This window comes from Tripterygium wilfordii, chromosome 1 (assembly GCF_013401445.1).
Source record: "Tripterygium wilfordii isolate XIE 37 chromosome 1, ASM1340144v1, whole genome shotgun sequence".
NCBI classification, from domain to species: Eukaryota; Viridiplantae; Streptophyta; class Magnoliopsida; order Celastrales; family Celastraceae; genus Tripterygium; species Tripterygium wilfordii.
This window is the reverse complement of record NC_052232.1, coordinates 4,228,204-4,248,393: the sequence shown is the minus strand read 5'-3', so window position 1 is coordinate 4,248,393 and position 20,190 is coordinate 4,228,204. Positions and strand designations below refer to the sequence as shown.

The following is a 20,190-nucleotide window of genomic DNA, read 5'->3' as shown; positions in this document are numbered from 1 at the left end:
CTTATGATTTCCTTAATTGAAATGACAACATATCAAAGAATCAAGATTTGCACAAAACAGATTTTCAAACCACACACTGCGCACATATTTTTCAACTCTGATTTCACCTATCAAATGAGGTCTAAATGCAACGAAATTTTATATACAATGTCACAACACCTCAATAAACACTATATCAAAATTTCAGAGCAAAATTCAAAGTTTAAAGCAGTCTGCTAATCTCGGACAGATTAGGGTCTTGAAAATCCTGCAGTTTGAAGTCCTTGATTGTAGAGGCTCGCATTGGAGAAGATTGTTGTAGCAAAAAAAATAACAGGAAAGCTTGATGATTGATGAACTTGATAGCAAGAAGTTTCTCCCCTTTTCTTTCTCTCTTTTTCTTTTTCTCCCCCCCTAGCTCTCTATTTTTGCTCTCTTCCCTTAGCTCTCTCCCCTAGCTCTCTATCTTGCTCTCCTCCTTTAGCTCTCTCCCTTAGCTCTCTCCCTTAGCTCTCTATTTATAGGAAATTAGGAGCTACCCATCCATTGAATGACCAACCATGGCAACCTAAGTGGAGTCACCACCATTGAATAACCAATTTGCACTAAGTAAGTGGATTCACCACCATTGAATGTAAATGGAGTCACCACCATTGAATTTAAGTGGAGTTGCACATCAATTTGCACTAAAATGATGGTGATGCATGGAATGATGTCAAGAGAGATATACATATATGTGTATATATGTATAGGTGGAAATAGTAATGGGTTTGACAAATCATGTGGTGGGCTTTCAAATGATAATCAAGACATTGGTCAAGATGGTAGTGGACACAAGCAAATTAGCTCTTCATGAAATGGGCCAACAAATGTTGAACATAGGTTGGTATGAATTGGGCTAAGATATAAGTATTTGTGGGCTTAAGAATCCAAGAAAGAGAATATTTATGGGCTTATAGGTACAACAAATGTGTTTTTTTGCATTTTTGTGTTTTTTCTCATTTTTGTATTTTTTTGTATTTTAGCCGGACGAAAATCGGGTACTACACATCTCATGTGGTACGTCCCAACCCAGTATAAACTTTACCAAAAATTTCGACAGCATCTCCCCATAAATTGAGGAAACCCACCTGTAATCAGATCACATACAAGAAAAAAAAAACACTTCTATTATCATCAAAATCAACCGACCCGTAGGTCCACCATCAAACACATACCCCATCATCATCATCAAACACACGCTAGTCATAGCCACCACTCCCGGCCAACAAAACAACACCATGTACTTAAACTACTAAAACGTACCAACATCACACCATACATATGTAAAAATCCACACACACATGTCACACAAGCACAAAAGTCCAGGCCACCTCCGTCACGCGTCCTCCTGCTGATCCGCAGCCTGTGCACTAGATCCTGTCTCACCTGTGGGGAGGGAAAGTAGATAGGGTGAGCAGAAGGCTCAGTAGGGATAAATACTAGAAGACAAGAAAAGAATAATAAGGTTGGAGAAGAAACATCGTTTAATTAATGCAACAAAATGCAATGCAAACTAATGCACCCGATCAACCCAACCGAACCTCCATACCCTCCACCAATGACACCAAAGCCAGCGAATAAGATTCCCGCCCAGCGACGATAAGCCAATGAGAATCCACCGCACAACCTCTCTCTCTAGCATCCAATCAATAACACAATCGTATATTCATCAATCTCAAACCGCTAGAGAGAAGGTTGGCACGCATGTGGTTGCAACCACTCACCGCTAGCCCCACGGTGAAATCTCAGCCTGCCATGCCTGGCCTAGCATCAAATAACTAGCCAGCGTGCAGTAATGAATACTGCTACGGGAATCCTATGGACTAGGACCATCACAAGGCTCCTATCCATCATCCACGCACGTGCCCAAATAACATCCAACACCTAACGTGAGCCTGGGACCACCCTTGGAACCCACCATGCATCTAATGTAAATTCTTATAATTTATGTCATTCGTGCAACACATATAGATAAAAACATTCATTCATCGTGATGCATGAAGATTTACATAATGCCCGATTTATGACCAAGCATTCCAAGGTTATATATCCATCAAATTAAATCACCAATAAATTGACAATAATGCAAAGGAACAATGGTAAGCATGCAAGGGCTTGTTTCCCCTCGGGATAGATCGAGACGGAAACCAAACTTACCATTCAAGCAATTTGGTGGCTTAAAAGTGTTTTGAAATAAAAATAGTAAGAAATCCCTACCTCGAAGTAAACACGCAATCCTCACCAAGAAGCAACGTATACTTCACGCCAATTCGCTAACCTATTCATTAAGGTAAGCTCCATTAATTTTCCATATTCACCAATCCTTTCAAGTCTCACATTCCATACTACGCAATATCCCCAATTTCACTAAATTCATTTCCTACCTTAATTCTCTAAGGTTAAACAATTAAATTCATATCACAATATTATTTCCATCTTACCCCAACCTTAATTAAAGCAATTTGAGTCACTAACCCTTACCTTGAACTTTGTTAGTTCCACTAACTCAAGAATTTCAAGCTTTCCCTTGAATTGATTCAAGAACCACACTTGTACCTAACAATATAAGAAAATTAGAGTCTAATTTCGAGTTAGTGAACAAAGAAAACTCCATTTGAATTAACATCCCCAAAACCCATTTAAACCCACAAACCCTAAGTTCAAAATTACCTTCATCCTTCTCTCTCTTAGTGTGGTTGTAGGTTTCAAAGTTGGCGCACCTTTACTGGCCGGAAAAGTCGCCGGAATGCAGCCGGAGGTGGCTGACCGGAGGTGGTGAAGTGAGGAAAAGGGGCTGCCCTTCTTCTCTGTTTTTTTTTTTTTTTTAAACTTACGGGTGACGGTCTGCGACCTTCACCCCCCTTTAAATCTTTTTTTCTTTTCTTTTTTTTATATTACTTTTAGTTGTTTATATATATATATATATATATATATATTAAATCATTTCCTTTTATTCTTTTACTCATTTCACCCTAACTTTAACTCTAATATTCTTTTAATCCTCCCAATAATTCTTTTTACCCTACAATTTATTCTTTTTATAACTAAATCCAATTTATTCATTTTATTTTTATTATTGTATATTTTATTCATTTTTATTTTGGGACGGGATATTACATAATATTCCATCCCCAACAAAAATACGAGATGTACAGCGGTTGGTAGGGAAGATTCAACACTCAATCGATTCATCTCCAAATCTTCCGAAAGATGTCATCATCTATTTATGGCTTAGAAGAAATCAGCTAATTTCAAATGGACAGAGGAATGTGAGATGGCATTGATGAAATTAAAAGAATACCTTACCAATCCTACAATCCTTGCGAAGCCAAAAATCGGTGAGATACTCTATCTTTATTTAGTAGTTTCTCAATTTGCAATTATTGCAGTACTACTAAGAGAAGAAAACAGTTGACAACATCCAGTATATTATGTTGGCTGAAGTTTGCTAGATGCTGAGACAAGGTATCCTTTAATGGAAAAGCTTGTTTTAGCGCTTATCACTGCAACACGAAAGCTTCGTCCTTGTTTTCAAAGTCATTCTATCATGGTGGTGATGAGCTTCCCAATCAAAACAATAATCCACAAACCAGAATTGTCTGGACGATTGACAAAGTGGGCAATTGAATTAACCGAGCATGATATCACATATCAACCTCGAACAGCAATCAAAGCCCAAGTGCTAGCGGATTTCATTGTTGAATTCAGCCCAGGTATGATTGATGATGTTCAAAAGGAACTGAAGCAAAGCAACAGAGATGATGATGCAATTTGGCAACTATTTGTTGATGGTTCGAGTAATATAAAAGGAAGCGGTTTAGGAATCATCTTAATTTCTCCACAGGGAGATCAATTCCCTCAAGCTGTACATTGTGGATTTCACGCTACAAACAACGAAGCAGAATACGAAGCTTTGATTGAGGGACTGAAACTAGAAAAAGAATTAAAAGTTCAACGTATACACGTGACTTCGGATTCCCAATTGATTGTTAATCAATTGAATGGAGAATATCAAGCAAAAGATGAAAGAATGAACGCTTATTTGGAGTTCGTGAAATTCCAAATTAATAAAGTTCCATGAGAAGAGAACCAGCAAGTAGATGCGTTAGCAAATTTAGGATCATCAATTTTGGCGCAAACAATTCAGAATATCCCATTGATTTATTTGGAATCACCAATAATAAATAAAGATTCCATAGTGGAGCACTCATTTGTTATTACCAATGACGGTGATGATTGGAGAATACCATTCATACAATATTTACAGGATGATGTGTTACCACCAGATAGAATGAGGCCAGAGCACTACAACGAAAAGCATCCCGCTACATAATAGTTAACGGTATTCTTTACAAAAGATCATATCAGGGGGTTTTGCTACGATGTTTGTCTCACGATGAAGCATAGTATGCCTTAGCAGAACTACATGAAGGTGTTTGTGGAAATCATTCGGGTGGACGAAGCTTAGCAAGTAAAGTCATGCAAACCGGTTATTATTGGCCCATTCTTCGTAGTGACACGGCTATATATGTGGCAAAATGTGATAAATGTCAGAGATTTTGACAAATACCACATCAGCCACCAACGGTGCTGGTCCCCATTTCATCAGCATGGCCTTTTATGAGATGGGGAATGGATATCGTCGAAAAGCTTCCTCCAACATCAGGGCAACGAGTTTTCTGATTGATCTTAACAGATTATTTCACAAAATGGGTGGAAGCTGAAGCATATAAACAAGTCCGGGACAAAGAGGTTAAAAGCTTCATCTGGAGAAACATCATTTGCAGATTTGGAGTTCCTTATGAAATCATTTGTGATAATGGATCTCAGTTCACAAGCCATAAACTCCAAGACTTCTGTAATATGTGGAAGATAAAGCTTTGCTTTGCATCACCAATACATCCACAATCGAACGGGCAAGCAGAAGCTACTAACAAGACCATAGTCAACACCCTGAATAAGAGATTAGAAAATGCAAAGGGAGCATGAGCAGAAGAACTCCCAGGAGTTCTATGGTCATATCGAACGACAGTCAGAACTTCAATAGGTGAAACTCCATTTTCTTTAACTTATGGAACCGAAGCAATTCTGCCAGTCGAAGTTGGCCTCCCAATAGCACGATTTCAATGCAAGCAAGATGAGGAGAATAACATCATCTTGACAGAAAAATTAGATATGCTTGAAGAACGATGAAACATCTCATCTGTTAAAAGAACAGCCTATAAGCATCGGATTGCAAAATACTATAACAAAACAATGAACTCACGAATTTTCAATATCGGTGACTGGGTTCTACGCAAAGTTTTCCAGAACACACAGCAATTGAATTCTAAAAAACTGGGGGCCACATGGGAAGGACCATACAGAATCATAGATGTCATCGGCAATGGTGCTTACAAATTGCAATCTTAAGAAGGGAAGATTGATGTGCCAAATATATACATACATTTATGCATCCTTTACACATAAGTTCATTGCATTTTGAGTTGATTAAGAGTTAATATTGCCTAAGAAAGTTATATTTGCATATTGTAGGTGTCAAGGCAAGAAAGGGAGGAAAAGAGTGCAAAAGGAAGATTTGGAGCCCAGGACTGATTTCCGATCGATTGGCCATATTCCCGATCGATCGGACCTGCCAAAACACCTAAAAATATCATCGAGACAGATTGTATTTCCGATCGATCGGAATATTCCCGATCGATCGGAGTACTATTCACAGCACTGCGCAGTTTCACGGAAAAGACCCAAATTCACGTGTTTCTAAGCCAAAACGACCCCAACTTGTTTTGGAAACGACATAAGAGTTTGGAGAAGTATAAAAGGGAGAAGATAGGGTTTTGGTGGAGAGCTGGGAGGCTGGGGAGCTGGATTTCGTGCTACCTCCATTGGGAGCTTGAAGGCCACCTTGGAGCTTGGAGAATAAGAGGATCTACAAGGGGGTTTCCTCTCTCCTTTTCTGTCCTAGTTTCTATGGTTGATTTCCTTTGTTTAATGATGTATTTTGCTTCCATGAGTGGCTAGATTTCCTACTAGGGTCTTAATGTAACCAAACCTTAAAGATTCAATAAACTTGATTTCCTTATTTCTTAATTTCTCTCTCTCTTGATTGTCTATGGGTGTGATTAATGCTTTTGAGTGTTTGGCCATCATTCAATTGATTTGCTGCCTAGATTGAGACCGGAAGGAGATATCTAGGGTTTGCCTCAAGCCATAGATGACATAGGGTGCATGAACCATAGGAATATAGGTTTGTGACTTATGCAATCGCTAAATGATTTCCATAGTTCGTAATGGGTTTTTGATATATTAATCCGATTGTTAGGAATAACAGGGATTTATATTGAAAATACGTTTGATGTATCTAGGAATAGAACATTGAATAGGTTGGGAAATCGATTGTCATTATTGAGAGATGAATTAGGGATTAAGGAATCAAGGGAATTGAATTGGATAGGTGAGGTGAAGTTAAGTACCCTAGTGCTTTCCATCCTTGATTTCATATTTGTGTTTGATTTGTTTTTGTTCTTTTTAATTAGTTTAGTAAAAATCAAAAAACCAATCGCTAATCCTTTTCTCCAATTTACATAATTGTAGCTTGTTTGACATTGATTTCTTTTGCCAACACATCCCTAGTGGAAACGATAATTTACTCATCTTTATATTACTTGTGCGATTTGTGCGCTTGCAATTAAATCCATATCAAGTTTTTGGCGCCGTTGCCGAGGATTGAGGCAATTGTTTTTTGTGTCAAATTAGGTTTTCAATTGTGTTAATTGGTTTTTATTTTTCTGCAGAATTTTTATTTTCTTCTTGTATGAGCTTGGGAAGACGTTCTATTAATCCGGAATTTGTGCTATTGATTGGAGATTGAAAGGACTCTTCACAATCTTAGACGGGAGCTTATTAATAATCAAATGGAAGGCATGGGAGACAATCAAGGAAGGGGGAATGTTGGTGGAGCTTTAAATGTGAATAATGGTAATGGTGGAGGTGCTAATCGAAGAAATGGTGGTGATGAAGTTGAAGGCCCTCCTAGGCAATTTGACCCTCGCTCTCTTGAGGATTGTGCTAGGCCTACTTGGGACACAAATCCTTCAAGCATCCGCTATCCTCCTATCAATGCTACTAATTTTGAGATCAAGCCGGCTATCATCAACATTATCTCCAATTCGGTTGTTTTCTATGGTCTTCCTAATGAAGAGCCCAATGTTCATCTTCGCTCTTTCTTGCATGTGTGCACTACTTTTGGGATTAACGGAGCTTCTAAGGATGCTATCTTGTTGAGGTTATTCCCATTTTCTTTGAGGGACAAGGCTAAGGGATGGTTGATGTCCTTGCCTCCCAATTCTATCACCACTTGGGATGAGATGGCGGAGCAATTCTTGACGAAATTCTTTCCTCCGGGCAAGGCGGTGCAAATTAGGGCGGATATCATGTCTTTTGCCCAAAAGGATTTTGAATCATTTTATGAGGCTTGGGAGCGCTTTAAAGGAATTATTCGAAGTTGTCCAAATCATGGCCTTCCGGAATGGGTAGTGTACCAAGCTTTTTATAATGGGTTGAGCATGCATACTAAGGAGACTATTAATGCGGCTGCAGGAGGTTCATTCATGACCAAGAATCAAGAGGAGGCTAGGGAATTACTGGATAAAGTGGCCAAAACCACTAACTCTTGGTCTTCGGTGAGGGGGAATCCAAGGCAAGGAGGAAGTTTTAGAGATGATGAAGTTATGTCTACCTTGGCTATTATGGCAAAGAAGATTGATGCATTGACACTAAATCAAGCTCAAGGAGTACATGCTATGCAAAGCACACCTTCTCATATGTCTTGTGCTTATTGTTGTGGACGCCAACCTACGAGGGAGTGTCTTATTGCTTCTTCATCTAATCCTAGTGAGCAAGTGAATGTCATTGGTGGAGGTAATTTCAATCAACCCCGCAATGATCCTTATTACAACTTCTACAATCCAGGATTTAGGAATCACCCCAACTTCTCTTGGAGCAATACTCAAAATGTGCAAAATCCTCAATATCTAGTGCAGCCCCAAGAGAACAAGAAGGATATTGATGAGATGTTCTCAAAGCTTGCGGGAGGTCTTGGTACGCTTACAACGTATACCTCCCAATTTATGACAAGGACGGAGCAATTCATGAGCAAAACCGATGCTACTCTTCAAGCCCAAGCAACTTTAATGCAAGATTATGGAGCTTCCATCCGGAATCTTGAGGTACAATTGGGGCAAATAGCTAACAATTTGTCATCTAGAGAAAGAGGTACCTTGCCAAGCCAACCGGAATTGAATCCAAGAGGGAAGGATAAAGAGCAATGCATGGCAATCACTCTTCGAACTGGTAAGGTAGCTCAAAATGCTGCTGATCTTGATGCCGAAAAGGCAAAAATTTTGCAGGAAAAGGGGGAGTGCAGCAGAACCAGGGAAAATGAAAAGTGTTCAGGGGCTATTTTCGATCGATCGGACCCCATCCCGATCGATCGGCCAGCTGCAGTACATAATGAAAAATGCAGAAATGAGAAAGATATGCGGACTCGGTATGCTGTGGAATTGGATTGGCCCGATAGTTCTCTTCCTGCACCTCCAATCAAACCTTATGTGCCTCCAATTCCATTTCCTCAAAGATTGAAGTGCACTAAGAAGAATAATGATCAATTTTCTAAATTTTTGGAGGTATTCAAGAAGCTTCAAGTGAACATCCCCTTTGCCAAAGCTTTAGAGCAAATTCCTTGCTATGCCAAATTCATGAAGGAGATTTTATCCAAGAAGCGGAGATTGAAGGAGCATGAAAAGATACAATTAACCGAAGAGTGTAGTGCCATTGTGCAAAGGAAGCTCCCAATTAAGCAAGATGATCCGGGAAATTTCACAATCCTGTGTACTATAGGTAACACCTTGATTGAGAGATCTTTGTGTGATCTTGGTGCTAGCATAAATTTGATGCCATTTTCGGTTGCTAAGCAAATTGGAGTGAAAGAGATTAGTCCAACCACGGTGTCCTTGCAAATGGCGGATAGATCTATAAAGTACCCTCTTGGCATAGTGGAGGATGTATTAGTAAAGGTGGGTGAGCTCATGTTCCCGGTTGATTTTCTTATTTTGGATATGGAGGCCAACCCTACTACTCCCATAATCTTGGGAAGGCCATTCTTGAACACCGGGAGAGCTTTGATAGATGTTGAAAAAGGGAAGCTTACTTTGAGAGGTGCGGGAGGTGACCAAATCACTTTTAAAGTGTTTGGAACTAGGAGGCAAGAGGAGATCTCTCAACAATGCCTCCAAGTAGAGCATATTGACATGATCATCCCCGACACTCTTGAGAAGGAAATTCCATATATTCCGATGGAAGTTCTTTTAGGCAAAAATTCCAAAGTTGAGCATGAAGTTCCTAAGACAGCCTCCCAAGCTGCAATTGAAGTTCAAAAGCCTCAAATTGAAGATCCCAAGGAGAAGAAAAAGAAGAGCAAGAAAAAGAAGAAGAGGAAGACCAAGAAAATGAAGAAAAATGCCTATCCTAAAGAAATGGTGGTGATGAAGGCTTATTCTCCTTGTATGGAACCTAAGCAATCAAATGTCAATCTTAAGAAGCCATCAAGGGGAGTCTACACCACAAACTTCAGGGATCCTGGTTGAATTCACAAAGGGAAGTCGGGCTGAAAACTTTAAACCAAGCGCTTTTGGGAGGCAACCCAGGTTTTATTGTTCTATCTCTATCTTTTTATTTCTATTTCCACCTATTCCATGCATTGAGGACATTGCTTATTTTAAGTGTGGGGGTGGGAATTTAGGTTTCTAGTTTTTGTTAAATAATAAAATTTTTGACTTCAAATGCCTTATGTCATGTCACTCTTGAGTGTATTTGGATGAATTTTTTGATCCTTGAAGCATTGATGGATCTTGCTATGGACATTCTTTCCAATTGAGTTTTCCTATCTTGAAAATTGTTTTGTCCATTGTGCTTTTGTGAATATGGAACACTTGATTGTGGGGTATGAAATATGACTTGACTTTGGCATTTGTGGTTGTTTGAGATAAATTTGATTCTCAATAGCACTACTTGAGCAATGAAAAATGAAAAGAAAAAAAATAGAAAAGAAAAAAAAAATTTTGTTTATGAATAAATGGTTTCTTTCATAAGTTTTCTGCTGAGTAACCGGGCCTCTTGCCTAGCAAGCAATGAGTTTCGCGTAAAAAGGTAGGAAATGAATGTTAGAGTACCTTGGTGACTAGTTTAACCTCGTAGCCTTTTTGACTCGGGTAATTAGATCCGTTGGGGTGTCTTAACACCTAGTGCCCTAAGCCAACTGGATTGGGAGTCATTGGTCGAAAGCTCGTTACATGGGTCATGTAGAAAGCTTAAGGAGGTTGAGCATTGCACAAGTCACCTTTGAGAAGAAAAAGAAAGAAAAAAAAATGTGAATAAGAATGAAGTTTGAATAAATGCTCATTGTATTTGCTTTTTGATTCTTATTGTTCTTGGAAGACTTCATGGTCATTGTTTATGTCACTTTGAAGCCAAATATCAAGTGAAATCCATTATGTGCATCATTTCTTGAATTTATAAGCAAAATGGATGAGATAAGATTCTTGAAGGAATGCTTTTATTGGTTTGAATGCCCTAATGTTTGGTTTGTTAGTATGGAAAGGGTTGCAATTGTGAGTTCATTTTATACTCTTGTTGATGGCGTTAAATTTGGCATTGAAGTTGTTTAGTGTTTGTGGGTATCATTCTGGTAAACCCTTAGGAGACACAACTCCTCCTACTAGGGGCACCTAGGGGTTTAAAGGCTTGTGGCACATGCTAAGTGTCATCGTGAGCCCTACGAAAGTGGCATAGATTAGTTGCTTATTTGGAGTAGGTCTTTGTTGTTTTATTTTTCATTTGAGCTTAACAGAAAATACTCTTTCCCTCCTTTATTCATTCTCAACTTGCTCGAGGACGAGCAAAGGTTAAGTGTGGGGGTGTTTGATGTGCCAAATATATACATACATTTGTGCATCCTTTACACATAAGTTCATTGCATTTTGAGTTGATTAAGAGTTAATATTGCCTAAGAAAGTTATATTTGCATATTGTAGGTGTCAAGGCAAGAAAGGGAGGAAAAGAGTGCAAAAGGAAGATTTGGAGCCTAGGACTGATTTCCGATCGATCGGCCATATTCCCGATCGATCGGACCTGCCAAAACACCTAAAAATATCATCGAGACAGATTGTATTTCCGATCGATCGGAATATTCCCGATCGATCGGAGTACTATTCACAGCACTGCGCAGTTTCGCGGAAAAGACCCGAATTCACGTGTTTCTAAGCCAAAACGACCCCAACTTGTTTTGGAAACGACATAAGAGTTTGGAGAAGTATAAAAGGGAGAAGATAGGGTTTTGGTGGAGAGCTGGGAGGCTGGGGAGCTGGATTTCGTGCTACCTCCATTGGGAGCTTGGAGGCCACCTTGGAGCTTGGAGAAGAAGAGGATCTATAAGGGAGTTTCCTCTCTCCTTTTCTATCCTAGTTTCTATGGTTGATTTCCTTTGTTTAATGATGTATTTTGCTTCCATGAGTGGCTAGATTTCCTACTAGGGTCTTAATGTAACCAAACCTTGAAGATTCAATAAACTTGATTTCCTTATTTCTTAATTTCTCTCTCTTTTGATTGTCTATGGGTGTGATTAATGCTTTTGAGTGTTTGGCCATCATTCAATTGATTTGCTGCCTAGATTGAGACCGGAAGGAGATATCTAGGGTTTGCCTCAAGCCATAGATGACATAGGGTGCATGAACCATAGGAATATAGGTTTGTGACTTATGCAATCGCTAAATGATTTCCATAGTTCGTGATGGGTTTTTGATATATTAATCCGATTGTTAGGAATAACAGGGATTTATATTGAAAATACGTTTGATGTATCTAGGAATAGAACATTGAATAGGTTGGGAAATCGATTGTCATTATTGAGAGATGAATTAGGGATTAAGGAATCAAGGGAATTGAATTGGATAGGTGAGGTGAAGTTAAGTACCCTAGTGCTTTCCATCCTTGATTTCATATTTGTGTTTGATTTGTTTTTGTTCTTTTTAATTAGTTTAGTAAAAATCAAAAAACCAATCGCTAATCCTTTTCTCCAATTTACATAATTGTAGCTTGTTTGACATTGATTTCTTTTGCCAACACATCCCTAGTGGAAACGATAATTTACTCATCTTTATATTACTTCTGCGATTTGTGCGCTTGCAATTAAATCCATATCAAAGATACTTAACAATAGCTGGAATACAAAAATCTCAGGTTATATCTTTCCTTAAAAAAAATGTTTATTATAGGGTTCTGGATGATGAATCACTGAAATGTATATATTTTCTCAATCGAGTGAAATATATACATATATATGCCTAGCATATATAAGTGCCTGATAGACCGCATAATATTATCACCATTGTTCTACATTTGACTTTTGCAGCATCTGTTGACACATTGGATAAAACATCAAAAATTTGGATGAAGGACAAGGCGACGAAGCTTGACGTGCGCTAATTTCCTAAAAGGTCATGTGTACTGAACTCTTTATTAAATCATAACTTTATTCTTATTTGCATCATAGTTAAAATCTTAAACAATTAGTTAAAGTCATAAACCTCAATTGATAAAAGTTATGATATTGTATTCAGAGTTACAAAGCTTAATACAAGATTGCCAAAAACAAAAAATATAAGCCTAAATATCGTCTTCGGCTTCAGAGGCAGAAGTCTGTGTTGCGTCGATAACCTTGAATCTTCATATTCTTTGATTATTCGATTAACTTCTTCCTCGTTTAAGGTACCGGCCTTGTATTGCATCGTCACTTCTCCCAACGCCTTTATTCTTTCTTTACCGACAGCAAGAGCGCATTCTCCTTTGCAGAAATCGACATCTTCCTTCGATTCAGTCAGTTCATCTGATAGCCGATTCGCTTTCCCGATGGAAGCACTCAGCTCGATTTCACAATCTTTCAATTTAGAATCGACTTCCTGCATATCCTTCAATTTGATTTCATTTTCTTGAAATTTGACTTTGAAAGCCGAAAGCTCCTCTTCCGTAGCTTTCTGCTGCTGCATTATGTTGGATAATCAGTTTTCAGAGCAACGTGCCTTCTATCCAATTCATCAAATTTATCTTCAGCTTTCTTCAGTAGCAGTGCTCTTCAGCTTTTCCAATTGAGCTTCAGCCTCCATCCTTAACTTCTTTTCTTGCTCTTCGGCCTTTGAATTTTTATCAATATCAGCTTGTAATAATCCGCTGGAAAGACGAAGGCTCTTTATCTCTTCCTTTAAATTCCCGATTTCTTTATCGATGTAAAGCTGAATTGACAAAGCCTGAAAGAAAAAGACGAAGATTAATCTTAATTTAACATTGAAATAAAGAATAAATTAAATTTTGAGAATACCTGAAAAGAATGAGAAATGCTATAAAGAGAAGCATCCTCAAGATCCAACTTAGGAGGAGTAAAACCAAGGGGATAAGCCAATTTACGTAAATCAGGAAATAACTCAGCAGGCTTTGAATAAAGGGGGATGTTAGGGATCGACATTTCGAAGCTCCTCGTCGGAAGATTAGATGGAACATCAGCACCTGATAATCTCAACTCCTTTTCAATCAGAGCTCTTAGAGGTGACACTGGAAGAACATGATCTTTTCCTTCCCTTCTTATGGTTTCCTCTCTCATCTCATCACTTGAATGATATCATCGGCTTCCTTGCTCAATCCTGCACCTTCACCTACCAAAGAAGGAGACGATAGCCTGGGTTTCTTCTTCCTTATAAGTGTAGAGTCATCATCTACATTGCTCTTAGGAATTTCAGGAGTTTCAATAACTTCAGCAATTGTTCCCAATTCACTGTGAAGTCTTGAGCTAGACTCATGTTTCTTCTTTGTTCTCTTTTCCTTAGAGCTTCTCTGGATTTTCTTTTTCTCAACAATCTCCTTCAAAGTCAAAGGAACGTTGTTCTTGAAGCCATATGATGTTCTGTCAAAAACCAAAGAGAAATTATTAGAAGTAAGAAACAAAACCAAAAACATAAACGTTTCATCAACTTACTTCCAAAAAGATACTTTGATGAAACAAGTTTCTAATTTCTTTCAGAACGAGGAATCGTCTTCAAAAATAATTGACAATTCCTTTGAGCTTCCTTAGTAATACTTATCTTAGGGGATTTTCCTGCAGTAACAAAACAGTTATTTGTAATAGGAATTATATAAAGATAAATAAAATTTAAATTGATTATACCTTGAATTCTCCAAAAACTAGGAATAGCATCATCATCTTCCAAAAGAGTTTCCTTCCTCACCAAGAAATATCTCTTTTGCCAATTATGATCACTAGATGTTGTTCCAGCGATCAAATTTTCTTTATCTTTCTTGGATAACATGAATATACCTACATCCTTCTTATTTTCTTGCCAAGAATAGGCAGCAAGAAATTCGTGAAGTCCAAAAGTAAGATTGAATTTCATACTTAAAGCTTCTAAAGAGAGTAAAATACGCCAAGAATTAGGCATATGTTGACAGGGGGCAACCCCAAAAAATCTTAATACGGATTTAACTAAAGGTCCCAAAGGAAATTTTAACCCACACCTCAACGCTAAAACATGCACAACAGTCCATCCCGAAAATTCATATGAAGCTGACTCACCAGGAGCAGGAATTCGCATTTCTATTTCTTGAGGAATTTCAAATTTAGCTCTATAGCTATCTAAATCCTCTTCTGTTAACACAGAAGCGGGATCCTTGTCCACTAGTATATCTTCCTCAAAAACCTTTTGGGTCAAGCTCTTTGAACGAGTGGTTCGTAAAAAACTTACCTTGGAAGGACTAATCACTTTTTTGCTCAATCCTCTTTCAGATTCGGAGTAAGATGAAACCCTAAGACTAGTGGTTTGATCTCCTAGTTCTCTTTAAGATATATCACCTTCAGGAAACTCATCTTGAGTATCCATAATAGCCTGACTTTCACTCGGAATGATCGGGGGACCAAAATTAGATTTGTCCCTTTCATTTTCTCTCTCAAACCTATCAATAAATTCTTCGGAAGAACCAAACCAAGCCATGATTGAAAACTCGAAAGAAACGTACCGAAAGTTGAATCGTGTTCTTGAAGTTTGAAATAGTGGGTAGTTACAATAAACCCATTAAAAAACCCTCAAGGACTAAATAGTAAATTCGAAATTCAAAAGTTAAAATTCCTCGAAAATCGATCTTCCCAAACTAATCAGAACCGTTCGATCAAAAGTAACTTCCAGATAAATGGCGAAAACGGTGGCACTACATTATCACATCTCCTTAAAAGACTAGTTAGAATCGAAACACGATCTAACTCCTAAAGTTGTGCTCCTTTCCTATAAATACACTGGGGTAAAAACCAAAGAATCATCACTATCAAAACAAAAAACTTCTACAGTCATGAGTTCTTCCCAACTTCCTATTAGGCCAAAATACCATAAAATAATGTCCAAACCATCAGCCAATTTAGACGAAGGACCATCTCAACCTTCTGATGAATATGATCCTCACCAACATGATCTGCAAGATCTAGTGATACACTTGGATAAAGACCTCCACAAAGCTGAGAGAAGGATAATGGAACTTACCAGAGCCTACAAATTGGCAGGAAGTTCACTTTATCGACTTTGAGATATGTCAGAATATGCTGCTATGGAGGAGGATCCTCAAAAGCTACGACGAGCTTTACAAAACATCAATCTTTTGATGAAAAATATTCTAGTTAGAATGTATCACGCCTTATAGCCAAGACCCTAAAGGCGCGAATAGTTTGTATATTAACTTTCTATAAATCTTATTTTTATTTTGATCTTTATAAAAAAATAAAGCTCTTAGACGAAACAAAAATTTCTTCGTTAGGAGACGAAGCTCCGTTAAGGGAAGACAAAGCTTCACAAAATTCCTCAACTCCAATAAATTAGCATTAAATATGATAAATTAACATTTAACCCTCGAGCAATTAAAAGGCATTACAACTCCTCGAGCAACTAAAAGGCATTGATTTCGCAACCATCCATCTTCCCACTATCTATCACAACTTCCAATAACTTCCTTCACATTTCATTTATATAAATACACAAAAGAAGGAATTAAGAGAAAACAATATTTTCCCTAAAAAAAATCTTCAAGGATGGATACTCCCAACTCCCCACCAGCAAAGAAATCCAAAATCAATGAAGCTTCTACTTCTAAGGGAGATGAAGATCGAAATGATCTCATATTCAACTTCTCTCCTATAAGAGAAGAAGTATTTGAAGAAGATCACTAGAAAACCATTGAATCTCTAAAAGGAGCTTTGATGGAAACCAAAAGAAGACTCGAGAAAATAACCTACAAAGTCCAAGACTATAGAAGACAACCCATGATCTCAAAATATGTCATACAAGGCATTCAATATATGTCATGGGGCAAACAAGCAAGTAGTCATGATCCAGACAAATTACACGAAGCAATCACTGAGATCAGAATGCAGCTTAGATCTGTTGTAGATGGAATAGATAGTGTTCTTTACACTCTAGATTAAAATTCCTGTTTATTTTCCTTCCTTCAGTTTTATCTCGAAAAAGATTTCCACGAAATTCCATTTTGTGTCCTTTGAAAAGAAACAATTTACCACAAACACTACAAGAATCTGTTGGATTACCAATCGTTTTTTTCCAACCGATTCATTCAGTTGGAATTTCCAACCGATCTTCCCACCGATTTCCAACCACTTTTTATTACATCAGTAATTTCAAACCGATTGAATATCGGTTGAAAAATTGGTAAGAACAATAAAATTTCCAATCGCCGTTCCCATCGATCGTCGGTTGGAAAAAAATAATATTTTGTTTATTTTTTAAAAAAAATATTTCCTACCAAATATTCCATTGGAAAGTTATTTTTATTTTTCTAAAACTGGTGAATTATATTCCAATCCACTATTTTGGTTGGAAATTTTTTTAGTGTCTAAATTATTTTCCAACCGGACTATTTTCGGCTGGAAATTTGTTTTATATTTTTTATATTTCCAACCAAAATATCTGTTGGAAAATAAATTTGAATCTAAAAACATGATAAAAAGAAATGAAAAGAAATTTGAACCTAAAAAGCAAACAAGGCACGCAATTACTGGGTCTATTCTTCTAGGTCGAGCTTGATGTCTCTCCCATCTCCACCGGTAATTGGGTCGTAGCCACCTCCGGCCCCTCTCTCCCATCTCCACCGACAGCAACTGAGCGTGGTCATCTGCAGATCTATTCTAGGTCAAGCCCCCCTCTCTGCCATCTCCCCTAACCCCATCCCAAACCGCTACTCCCTCTTGCCACTGCTGTTCCTTGCCGTCGTGACCATCCCTTGCCACCGTCGTCGTCACCAGCCCTTGCCAACGCCACCTAAAACCTCCATTGTGTATCTCTTTTGGTAAGATTTCTATCTGTCTTTTAGTTTCTCTTTGCTTTTTGATTTTATTGTTTATATGCTTTGATTATCTTCAAGTTAAACTTGTAAACTTAGATCTGTATACTATTAATGGATTATTACATACATTTTGTGGATTGAAGTTAGGTTTTTTGAACAGTCTCTCTAAACCCAATCTCACCAATATGCCTCCACTTTTGATGGGCTGTGACATTGTTGGGCGCAAGCTCCTCGGACATTGTCTCTTGCAGATCCCTTCACGCCAAGCAGGTTTCTTTTCAATTTTCACAACATTTCACCTTTTATCAACTTTGTTTCTGGGAACTAGTTTCAGATTGAACTCCCTCCAGGCTCCTAAATGGTTCACTTTGTTCTAGATGGAATTAAATAGGATTGCAAGCAACTGGGTTTTTTTTTTTCGTTGATTTCTATTTGCTTAAGTAGCAATGCAACCATGCGAGCCAAATCTAATAGTTGAGCATCCCAGTGACCTCAAGTTAATGGTATAGCCAAACCTTACATCGGCATGTCTACGAGCATACATCCAGGCATACATGTATCAATATCTCATATTAGATTATGTTGGTGGATATTCCCATTTGTGGTTTGTTAAATTTATTCAATATGCCATTCTTTATTTTTATTTGTTGTTGTTCTTTTCTTTGTAGGAGAGTGTAGAGTATTTACTAAATTGGAGTTAACAGAGAAACTTTTAGACATTGCATCTCTTTTGGGCAAATCAACAGGTTTGTGCCTTTTTGTTTTAAGAGCCAAAATGCTGCAAACAATCTTGCAGAAAACAGAATTTATAGGTCCCAAGGGAAGCAAGCACTTGCATGATTGTTCCTTTTTTGGTTCATGGAACACCTAATCTAACATTTGCCAATTCAGCTGGGTCAATTTGAAATGAGAACTATGCATTATTTTTTGCTGCTGAAAGCCTTGACACCCGTGATATTTCACGAAATTGACATGTTAACTTAGTAATTTTGGTGGTGGCTCCAATTTATTTGCTTATGAGGTCCCATTCTAAATGATAAAATTCATGCTTTAAATATTGTATGAAGTTATATATGAAAAATGAGAATTCTCTGAGAAATTTTCATGCTCTACACTGCAGGATGATTATGACAAATTGGTAGCACATCCTCGTCGCTTGCGGCATGAATCAACTGTAAGTGAAGTTCTTTCAGGACTGTCATTTATCAAATTGTCTTACTAAAAAACTCCACAATAGTCGAAGGTTGTCAGCAAAGTCAACGTACTGATTTTATATTTATTTCATTCCAGTAGCCTTGTGGGCTTTGTGTTTGTATTTATCTTTCCTTTTGCGTACCTTTTCTTACAGAATTTTTTTAGACCTTTTTATTTGTAATTGTGTATACTGGGAATTCATAATGAATGATTTCTTAATTCAATGTTTATTTGATAAAATACTATTTGATATGGTTTTAGATTCGTGAGTTTTCTGTCTTAAAAGAATTTTTAATAGATGGCATAAAGTAATAACTTTTTTTTATTATAACATTACCAACTGATATATCGGTTGCAAATTACCAACCGATTTTGAATCGGTTGGAAAAAATTTTTCCAATGAAATATTTTCCATACCCACCAAAAAAAATTCCAACGGAAAACAAAATTTTTGCAACAGAAATTTCAGTTGCAAATTATCGACCGATTATAAAAACGGTTGGAAAAAAATTTCCAACGAGGTATTTTCCAATGGAAATATATCGGTTGGAAAATAACATTTCCAACCGATTTTTTCTAGATTTCGAACCGATTTAGCGGTTGGAATATCGACAATTTCTTGTAGTGAAATATAAAAGGCGGGATATTTGACTCAAATTCAATTCCAAAAAACGAAGAGACACTATAATCTCTAAAAGGTGCAACCGTTTGCTTCCCCACGTCCTTTAAAAATAACTACTTCTTTGAACGTGATTCCTTCACCCTTAAATACACGATAAGAAGGAAGGAGAAGACATTCCTTCTTCCCTCCAAAAAATCTCTCAGTATCTAGCAAACTGAGTTCTTTTGATTTAACTCATGCTAAAAGAACATTGGACGAGAAAGAGAATCCCGTTCCTTCAAAGAGGTCAAGAAACGAAAATCCATCGTCTTCAAAAAAGGCAGGGACCAAAGGGGAAGGTTCCACATCTCGAAACAACGATGAACCAGACGATTCTGTCATTGAGATATTTGTAGTATCTGAAGAATTGTATAAGGAAAACCCTCAAAACTCCATTGAAGGCTTAAAAGGACTTCTGGAGGAGGCCGAAAGAAATCTTCAAAGCGAGTACGAACGAAACCAATCTTATACGGATGTGCTTCGAGCAGCCAGAGATGCGTTGAACAGAGTTCGTGATAATGCTTGGGGTCATTCTCGGAATCAAAATGTTTATCGATTACAAGAATCGCTTTTAGACCTTGCAGCCCATATTGGGAATGCAATGAATATCATAAACGATGTTATTCGCACATGGGATCGTTAGAAGTCACATCATCGCATATTTATTTCCATGAATGAAGTATTTATGTTTTATCTTGAAAGAAATATCTTTACTATTACTTTTATTTTTCTGAAATTGCAATTGCAGAAGAACTTCAACAACCGAAGATACAAAAATCACAAAAAGAAGTGAAGAGACGAAGAACTCTAGAGAAGACGCAACCCCAAACAAAATATTTTTAAGTTTAAATCAAACTTAAAAATAGGGGGCAAAT

The 20,190-nt window shown here is 37.6% G+C and overlaps 2 long non-coding RNA genes and 1 other non-coding gene across 4 annotated transcripts; 1 reads left to right on the top strand and 2 right to left on the bottom strand.

Annotated features, from left to right (window-relative positions):
• Window positions 1–1,346: 1,346 nt before the first annotated feature.
• LOC120002183 lies at window positions 1,347–2,584 on the bottom strand. Its single transcript, XR_005469131.1, has 3 exons — window positions 2,503–2,584; window positions 2,239–2,299; window positions 1,347–1,407 (listed from the first exon to the last, which is right to left on the bottom strand). It is a non-coding gene; the product is annotated as an uncharacterized LOC120002183 (long non-coding RNA).
• A 4,853-nt stretch (window positions 2,585–7,437) lies between these two features.
• Window positions 7,438–7,543, bottom strand: LOC120004333. Its single transcript, XR_005469506.1, has one exon. It is a non-coding gene; the product is annotated as a small nucleolar RNA R71 (small nucleolar RNA).
• A 9,600-nt stretch (window positions 7,544–17,143) lies between these two features.
• Window positions 17,144–18,918, top strand: LOC120000724. 2 transcript variants are annotated; one of them, XR_005468642.1, is made up of 3 exons: window positions 17,144–17,463; window positions 17,621–17,730; window positions 18,129–18,918. It is a non-coding gene; the product is annotated as an uncharacterized LOC120000724 (long non-coding RNA). The 2 variants fall into 2 exon arrangements; XR_005468641.1 differs by having other exon boundaries at window positions 17,604–17,730.
• Window positions 18,919–20,190: the final 1,272 nt, after the last annotated feature.